This window comes from Carya illinoinensis, chromosome 16 (assembly GCF_018687715.1).
Source record: "Carya illinoinensis cultivar Pawnee chromosome 16, C.illinoinensisPawnee_v1, whole genome shotgun sequence".
NCBI lineage: Eukaryota > Viridiplantae > Streptophyta > Magnoliopsida > Fagales > Juglandaceae > Carya > Carya illinoinensis.
Window position 1 is genome coordinate 28,146,813 of NC_056767.1, and position 8,957 is coordinate 28,155,769.

The 8,957-nt window shown below is 35.1% G+C and overlaps 1 pseudogene; it reads left to right on the plus strand.

Annotated features, from left to right (window-relative positions):
* Positions 1-401: 401 nt before the first annotated feature.
* Positions 402-7,702, plus strand: LOC122298995 (annotated as a pseudogene).
* The last annotated feature ends 1,255 nt before the right edge of the window (positions 7,703-8,957 follow it).

Sequence of the window (8,957 nt, forward strand, 5' to 3'; positions counted from 1 at the left end):
TATTCTGAAACATTATTGATATCGAAATATTTCATTTCAGTTCTTCGACCAAAACGGTATTCAAAACTTTATTTTTTACACAAAAATCACCTCCATCTCATTCTACTATACTGACATTGTCTTAGAAACGGTATCTATTGATCCCTGACATTAAATAGTCTTTCCAATCGATGATTTTCTACTACATAAAAAAAAATCATGCAGCCAATCATATCATTAGAGTACTCAAGAAGTATATAAAAATAACTGCACATAGAATTTTTTTCTAATTTGATATTATTAAAACAAAGAATATGTTTTAGTTAGTAGGGCAAATTTGTAGTGAAAACGGCACTTAATTAGAACATTGAAAGTACTATCACACATTTAATTATTTATTGTGTGTGTGTGTCAGATTGAGGATGTGGAAGCTGAAGATAGCCGAAGGAGGTCCAGGGTTGTTCACAACAAACAACTTCATTGGGCGGGAGCATTGGGAATTTGACCTTGATGCTGGCACTCTCGAAGAACTTGCTGAAATTGAAAGGGTTCGTGAAGAGTACAAGAAAAATCAGTTTAAGAATAAACAAAATTATGATCTTTTGATGAGGATGCAGGTTTCTCTCTTTTTCTTTTTAAGTTGGGTTTGAGTGTTGAGATATGTTGTAAATAGTAGTGAAAAAATAATAATAAAATATTAAATAGTAATAAAAAAATAATAAATAATAGTAAAAAGTATGTAAAAATTAATAATAAAGTAATAAATAGTAGTTAAAAGTGTTGATAATTCTCACATTGTCTCTACTCTCTAGAATACCGGCCATTATATTGGACATTTCAATATATATATCTATGGATTTACATTGAGTCAACTATTAGATGTTACCTTTAGCCTTCCACACGTACAATATTTATAATATATAATATACAACTCGACTTCATTGTAGCAAAAGCCTGAACTTTCCACCTCTAGTTGCAAACCAGAATTGTCTTGTTAAAAATGGTTTCGTTGAGTTTTCTGGCTGAAAAACCTTGTAGAAACAGGCTTGATTTGATCGAAAGTGGAGAATTTGATATGAGTACACTTTATATTAATATTTATTTGTAAGTCCTACAATATTTATGTTACATTTAAAATGACCAAAATATTAATATGGGCAGCATTAAATACTGTCAGGTAGTACACTTTATGTTTATCTATCACTACTCGGAATCTTCAAATTCATATGATCTAGATTCTAGATCATGTGTCAAACCCAACTGTCATTACTTTTTTTCTTTTTACTTCAAAAAATGCTGGAATCATACGATATTTGTGCGCTAGATCTGGATGGAATTTTGGAAAGTCGACTTAAATATTTTCACATCAACTCACAGCTTAGAAAGGAGAATCGAAGTGGGCCAATTCCACCACCAGTGAAATTGCAAGAAAGTACTGAAGAAATAACAGATGAAACAGTGACATCTTCACTCAGAAGTGCACTAAGCTCCCTTTCATCCCTTCAGGCACATGATGGCCACTGGCCTGCTGAATTCACTGGCCCCTTGTTTTTCCTTCCACCCTTGGTACGTACGTACTTCTCAAACCATTGCATGTTTTAATACAAGGTTGGTTAATTTAATCTTTGTTTTCTTTTTAATTCCATTAATTCTGATCATGACTTTCACTAAGGATAATTAATATATAATTAATTTGCATACTAGTATATACATTTCTTTATTTAATTTGCAGTTATTACCATATGCATGCAGGTAATGGCGTTGTACATTATTGGAGATATCAGTCGTATGTTATCATTAAATCACCAGACCGAAATTATTCGATACTTGTATAATATTCAGGTTTCTGTACAACTAACAACTAGTTTAATTTACTTCTTTAATTTCCGCCAACCAAAAGGGCATAGGAAATTTATTCTTAGAAAGAAAATTAAATATTCATATTTGTTTGTGTGTTTGTTGGACAGAATGAAGATGGAGGATGGGGTTTCCATTTAGCAGGTCACAGCACAATGTTTGGCTCAGGTTTGAACTATATTGCCTTGAGGATACTTGGAGAGGGGCTTGAAGACGGTGAAAATAGGGCCATGGCTAGAGGCCGAAAATGGATACTTGACCATGGTGGTTTAGTGGGGCTGCCATCATGGGGAAACTTTTGGATCTCAGTATGAACATTTGTTTGGTTTCAATCATCTTATTTGGAAAGAACTTATGTATTGGTTTTATCACGTAATTGACAAATTAAATATAAGCTCGGATCTTGTATAATATTTCCAAATTAAAAGTAAGTAAGTATGCCATTTAGTTTCCATTTTATAATATGTCATTTATCTTGTATAACATACGTAAATATATAATATGGTAAGGAAAAAAAATGATTGAACTGAAAAGAAAAACATTAGTGAAAAGAGAACTACTTAATTCTTTAGCCGCAGAAAAATTATATAAAAGTAAACTCACAAAGTGATATGGGTTGAAGTAGTATGTCAGATTGGAAACTTATTCTTATCATAAAGTAGATGATCTAACGGATCACATGAAGCTATATCAATTTGTGAGTTTATTTTTATATAATTCTTTTATATCTATAATACTTCTCGAGTGAAAAATATCTCGGAGTCCAAATCAAAGTATCACAACTAGTTTGGGCTGTGGAAAAAAGTAATATTATTCTAATCCTTTAATTCATCATCCTCTCACCAAAGGTATCACCATCCTATATAAGATTAGACATTTAATGATTGAAAATTATTTTTAATGTTTCACTTATGTACCAATCATTTAATGTCACATCTAAGAATGTTGAGAGGATGCTAGTTAAAAGGATGACGAATAACAATTTGAATGCAATTGAAAAAAAGTAAAATTACATGTTGTACATGTACTCCAAATGATTATGCTAATATTTTAATTTCATTTGTATTTCCAACATTACATTTGTAATTACCACATGTGCATATTTCCACTTTGAATCTACCGGAAGCTAGCTTATTAATTTTATTTTATTTTTATTTTCTGTCAAGTGAAACCTCAAATGCCTCCTCTCATGTCTATATAGGTACTACCTAATTTCATCCCCTTTAGTCCAGGTTAATTTTTGTGACTTGATGTCTCTTTCCTCCTTTTAAAAAACTTGCACTAATTGTATGAAAAATGCAGGCAAAATATAATGTTATGCTATGCTCGCATTGTTTACATGCCCATGTCTTACTTATATGGAAGGAGATTCGTCGGCCCAATCACTGAGTTGGTTTGTTCACTAAGAAAAGAGTTATACAATGAGCCTTACAACTTAACTGGAATAAAGCCAGGAATACATTTGCAAAGGTTAGTATGGAGAATAATCTTCATCTTGTTTCTCTTTCCCTTTCTTTTTGTGTCAAAAGTCTCTGTTTCATTTGTAACAAGGTTAATTTCTTCCTTCATAACTATAAAAACTCATTTAAAGTGATATAGATCATAATATAGGAAGATCTGTACTATCCACATCCTTTGATACAAGATTTGGCCTGGGGTTTTCTTCATCATGTAACCGAACCTCTTTTAAAGCGTTGGCCCTTTTCAATGTTGAGAGAGAAGGCACTAAAGGCTGCCATTGGTCATGTTCGTTACGAGGACGAGGTCAGCAGATATCCATGCATTGGATGCATTGAAAAGGTAAATAATAATCTCATATACTCTTCAATTCAATCAATACGAAAAGACATTTTCTAGACCAAAATATTTGATGCATGTGTTAATATTAGAGAAGTACTACCATATAAGTTTTGTGAAGTTAAATACATTCTTTTGAAAGGTGATGTGTTTGATGGCCCGTTGGGTTGAAGATCCAAATTCGGAGGCATACAAGCTTCATTTAGCCAGACTTCCAGACTACTATTGGGTTGCAGAAGATGGCTTAAAAATTCAGGTTTATGATCACAATATACTTAAAGCATTGCTCAATCCACAAGCCTAAAGAACCCAAACTTTTGATTCATTGAAGATGAGAAATAATATTTGAAGTTCTATTGTGTGCAATGCAAGCCTCACGCACTCTCTTTGAAAAGTTAGTAAATCTGTAACTCACATGAGAAAATGACCACACTTTTTTCAAAGAGAGTATGCAGAATTTTCACACCCTAAAACTGTATTTAGCATTACCTTTTGAAGATTTTATCTTCTACTCGATATGTAAGTAATGATGCTTGATTTGGGTGATGCAGGGTTTGGGCAGTCAGACGTGGGTTGTTGTTTTTGCTGTTCAAGCTATTCTGGCTTGTAATCTAAATGAGGAGTATGGCCAAACTCTGTGTAAAGTGCGTGATTTTATAAAGGCTTCATAGGTCAGAATATTTTTCACAATATACCTTTGCATCCCTAGAATGGTTTTATGGAATATGATCTTTTTAACTTAACCACATTAGCACTATCATTCTCCGTCTTCTTGGAGTTTTTGCAGTTTTTCTTTATGTGGCCAGCTTTGCCACAATTCCAGCAAGTTGCCTGTTGACCAGGCCTCGACTTGCTCTTGCCCCTGTACTTTGATTTTGATCTTCCTCTATTTGAGTTCCTATCATGTGATCTCCCTCGAGAGTCAACATTTAGGGCTGAACTCAAACCCGAGGTCTCGCCTGAATCTTTCCTGCGCACCTCCTCAGCCAAAATCAAATCACGAATATCATCATATTTCAGTTTAGTTTTACCAGCAGAATTACTAACAGCCATTCTCATGGCTTCCCAACTATTTGGCAATGAAGCCAATAGTATCAGTGCACGTATCTCATCATCAAATTCAATTTCAACAGACGACAATTGATTTGTGATAGTATTAAAATCATTCAGATGTTGTGCAACAGACGTACCATCTGCCATTTTCAAATTGAATAACTTTTTCATCAGATGTACCTTGTTATTCGCTGACAGCTTTTCATACATACCTGACAAAGCCGCCATGAGATCCGTCGTCGTCTTCTCCTTGATGACGTTGTGTGCAACGGATCTTGATAGGGTTAATCGAATAACCCCCAGAACCTGTCGCTCCAACAGGTTCCAACTAGCAACATCCATCTTTTCCGGTTGCTGCCCCAATAGTGGAAGATGAAGTTTCTTCCCATAGAGGTAGTCCTCTATCTGCATCCTCCAGTATCCAAAATCCGTGCCATCAAACTTCTCGATCCCCGATACCTTCAATTCATCTCCAGCCATCGTTTCTCCTCAGACCCGAATCTTGGCTCTTGATATCAATTGTTGTGAAAAACGATGACAATGAATTGAGAGATAATAATGAACGAGAAAAACAATCACAAACGACACAAGATGTACGTGGTTCGGCAAATTGCCTACGTCCACTGGAGCTACAGAGGATTTTATTATCAAGGAATATCACACTACAAGATGGATCTCAACACTGTTCATCCACAGTGTTTTCGTGTCTACAGTAACCGGCCATATGAGTTTAAACATCATATATATAGTTCAAACGGCGGAATCCCTAAAATCGCATGTTCGCTCGAGCGGCGTGTCGAGCGCGCGTCGAGCGAACTTCCCTTCCGCGTCCCGCTCGAGCTCACTGTCGAGCTGACGTCGAGCATTCGACTCTGCCTGACTTCGCTCGAGCGGCCAATGCCTCTGCTCGAGCGAACGCCTCCCGCTCGAGCTCACTGTCGAGCTGACGTCAAGCGTTCGACTCTGCCTAACTTCGCTCGAGCGGCCAATGCCTCCGCAGAAGCGGTGTGGACCAGACTCCACAGTACTCAACAACTCTCAATGCCGGACTATGGATGGCAAGTCTTTGATGTCACATCAGAAGGGTTGAAGGTAATGCTTCATTGCTATCGAAATACATTCCTACAAAAATGACACATTCATTCTAATCTACTGCATGCAGGTTTCGCTCTTGTTATCATAAATGTCCACCGACCTTGTTGGGGAAAAAATGGAGAATCAGCAATTTTATGATGCCATGAATATCGTTCTCTCTCTACAAGTAAAAACTCACCTCACGTATTCTGTATTTATTTAACTCATTTTCATGATCTTTAAAAGGTTTCACTTGATGAGTAATCGACTCTCTCTCAATTGCCACTATAGAGTGAAAATGGTGGTTACCCAGCATGGGAGCTTGTGACAGCATCCTCATGGATGCAGGTAAGCCTTTGGATAAAACGTCAGAAGTCATGTGTTCATAAATAAAATAGGATAAGAAATCATTGTGCTAAATCTGTACTCACAAACATAACTTTTGATTATATTTTTCGCAGAAATTCAACCCCACAGAGGTCTTTGAGGATCCCCTCTTTGGGGGAGAGTAAGATGCATGAGATAACTTCATCCAACTGCAATTTCCATAGAATTTGTCATATTTTCTTCCTAGCTAGCTAACAGCAGAATTATTGTCACCTTTTTAGGTATGTAGAGTGTACTTCGTCAGCACTTCAAGCTCTTGCACTCTTTAGGAAACAACATCCCAAGCACCGAAGGACAGAGATAGACAGCAACATTTCCAAGTCGGCTCAATACATTCAAGACGTACAAGAACCTGATGGATCATGGTAATTAAACATACATTTTTTACAAATTATATTTCTCTTTATATATACTAAAAAAACGAACTACTCTATTATATATATATATATATTTATGTATGTCTGAAGTACTGACTCTTTAAGCAAGTAAACAGGTATGGAAATTGGGGGGTTTGCTACAGCTATGGTACATGGTTTGGTGTAGCAGGATTGGTTGCTTGCGGAAGAAACTACAAAAATTGTGCAGCATTACGAAAAGCTTGTGATTTTTTGATATCAAAGCAATTGCCAAATGGTGGATGGGGAGAGAGTTACCTATCATGCAACAACAAGGTACGTGTGTGTATATATATATATATATATATATGAACAACTTGTTTCAAATCAAGAGGATAAGAGTAAAATGAAGTATATTTAATGTGAAACAGGTGTGGACGAGTATAAAAGGCAATCGAGAACATGTTGTCCAAACTGCATGGACTGTGTTAACACTCATTGAAGCAGGACAGGTTATAACTTCTAATTAAGACATCTTCGATGATCAGATTTACGGAAAAAAGTAAAATTCTTTGTTGAAAGATGATCAGGGAACATCACACCATAAAGACATCTTCGAGTATATCAGATTCTCAGCACAAAAAGTTCAGATTTTTTTCTTTCCTTTAAATAAATTAATGTCAGCAGAGTCTGAAGTATAGGATCTATTAAAAACATAATACAAAAACTTAAATCCACCTCTTCTCATCAAGTTAGATAAGTAATGATATTTCACATGATATTGAATCTACCCCTAATTTGTGTAGATTGTGAATATATATTTTTTAATTATTCAAATTCAGGCTGAGATAGATCCAACACTAATTCATCGTGGAGTAAGGGTTTTGATCAATTCGCAAACTGAAAATGGTGATTTCCCTCAACAGGTATTAATAATTATTTCATGTTTAAATATTTAACATTAATTTAGCTTAATTTAATTAACTGTTTTTAACTCTATGTTCCTTTGTTTTTCCTTTTCTTTTATGAAAAAACAGTTTAATTTCCCGTACTATTGTACTTACCAATTAAGTTATGTTTTGTAACGTACGTACCGCGTGCAGGAAATTACAGGGACGTCTTTTAGGTATTGTGGACTACAGTACGCAGCATTTATAGACGTTTTTCCCTTATGGGCTCTTGGGGAATGCCGAAACCGAGTTCTACTACGTAAAGCTTGAAATTAAGTAGGACTACATGTAAAATGTGTGATAATTAATGCAAATTTCTTGTGTGGGCATCCCATGCAGCTTAAAACATGTAAAATTATATTAATAAATATAATGTTAATGTTCCTACATTATTAATTGCATTATTAATATTTGAAATGTGATTTTTTTTTTCTATCGTAAATAGACAAGTTTCGTGCAGACCCTTTGTAAAAGAGTAGATCCTACTAAAACTCCTACATGCAGCTGATAAACTCGCTATCAATGACCCCAAAACATATATATTTGATTAAATGATCATAAAGATGGTGATCTGTGTATATATCTAAATCTCTTAAGTTTGCATAGACGTGCATGGCTGACCTGTCAAATGCCATGTGTCAAACTGTTATTGATGATAATGATGTGGTATTTTAAGGATTTATATCTTTTGTAGAGTATTAATTATAAACTAAATTAATGGAATGCATATTTTTCATATAATTCTCAAAACAAGACTATCAAATAAAACATCATTATAATGAGATATCACTCAAATTAGATTATTAGGACATTAATATATCCCAATAGTTGTTTGATCTTTTTTCTTTTGAAAGGAAGATAAATTTCATTAATAAAACTTAGACCTTACATGAATTGTCTTTCATCTTGTCTGGACCATCTTCTAACCATATATGTTCACAAACTTTCATGATAGCTATCTTAGCTGCTGTGTGATCAGCATTGTTTGCAGACCTTCGAACAAAAGAAAGTCTCCAGGCTGGGTGCTGCTCCATCAAGTGCTGTAAATCCTCTATCTCCTGGCCAAGCCACGAGTTATCATCATTCTTGGAATTGACTGAATCTATTACTACTTTGACATCCCCTTCTAATATGACTTGATTCAGTCCTAACTCAATGTAAAGTTCCATGGCTTTATGTAAAGTAGACACTTTTGCTAGAAAAGCAGAAAGAACATATATCTTAGGAGTTATCAAACTTGCTTGTAAGCCCCCTTCAGAATCCCTCAATATGATCCCCATCCCCACGCTTTCCTTGTCTTTGTCAAATGCTGCATCAAAATTCACTTTGAAAAAAGGCCACTCAAGTGGTTTCCAGAGCTGACTTGGTCTTCTTTCTCGATTCTTTGCTGCACTATTACTGTTGCTTAAGTTGATCTCATTAAGTGTAGATAGGTTTGACTAAGCCATAGCAATAATTGTGGCAGGATTCTTGGGCTGATTTTGAAAATTATAAGTATTCATTCTAACCCAAATGTGGTAGAACA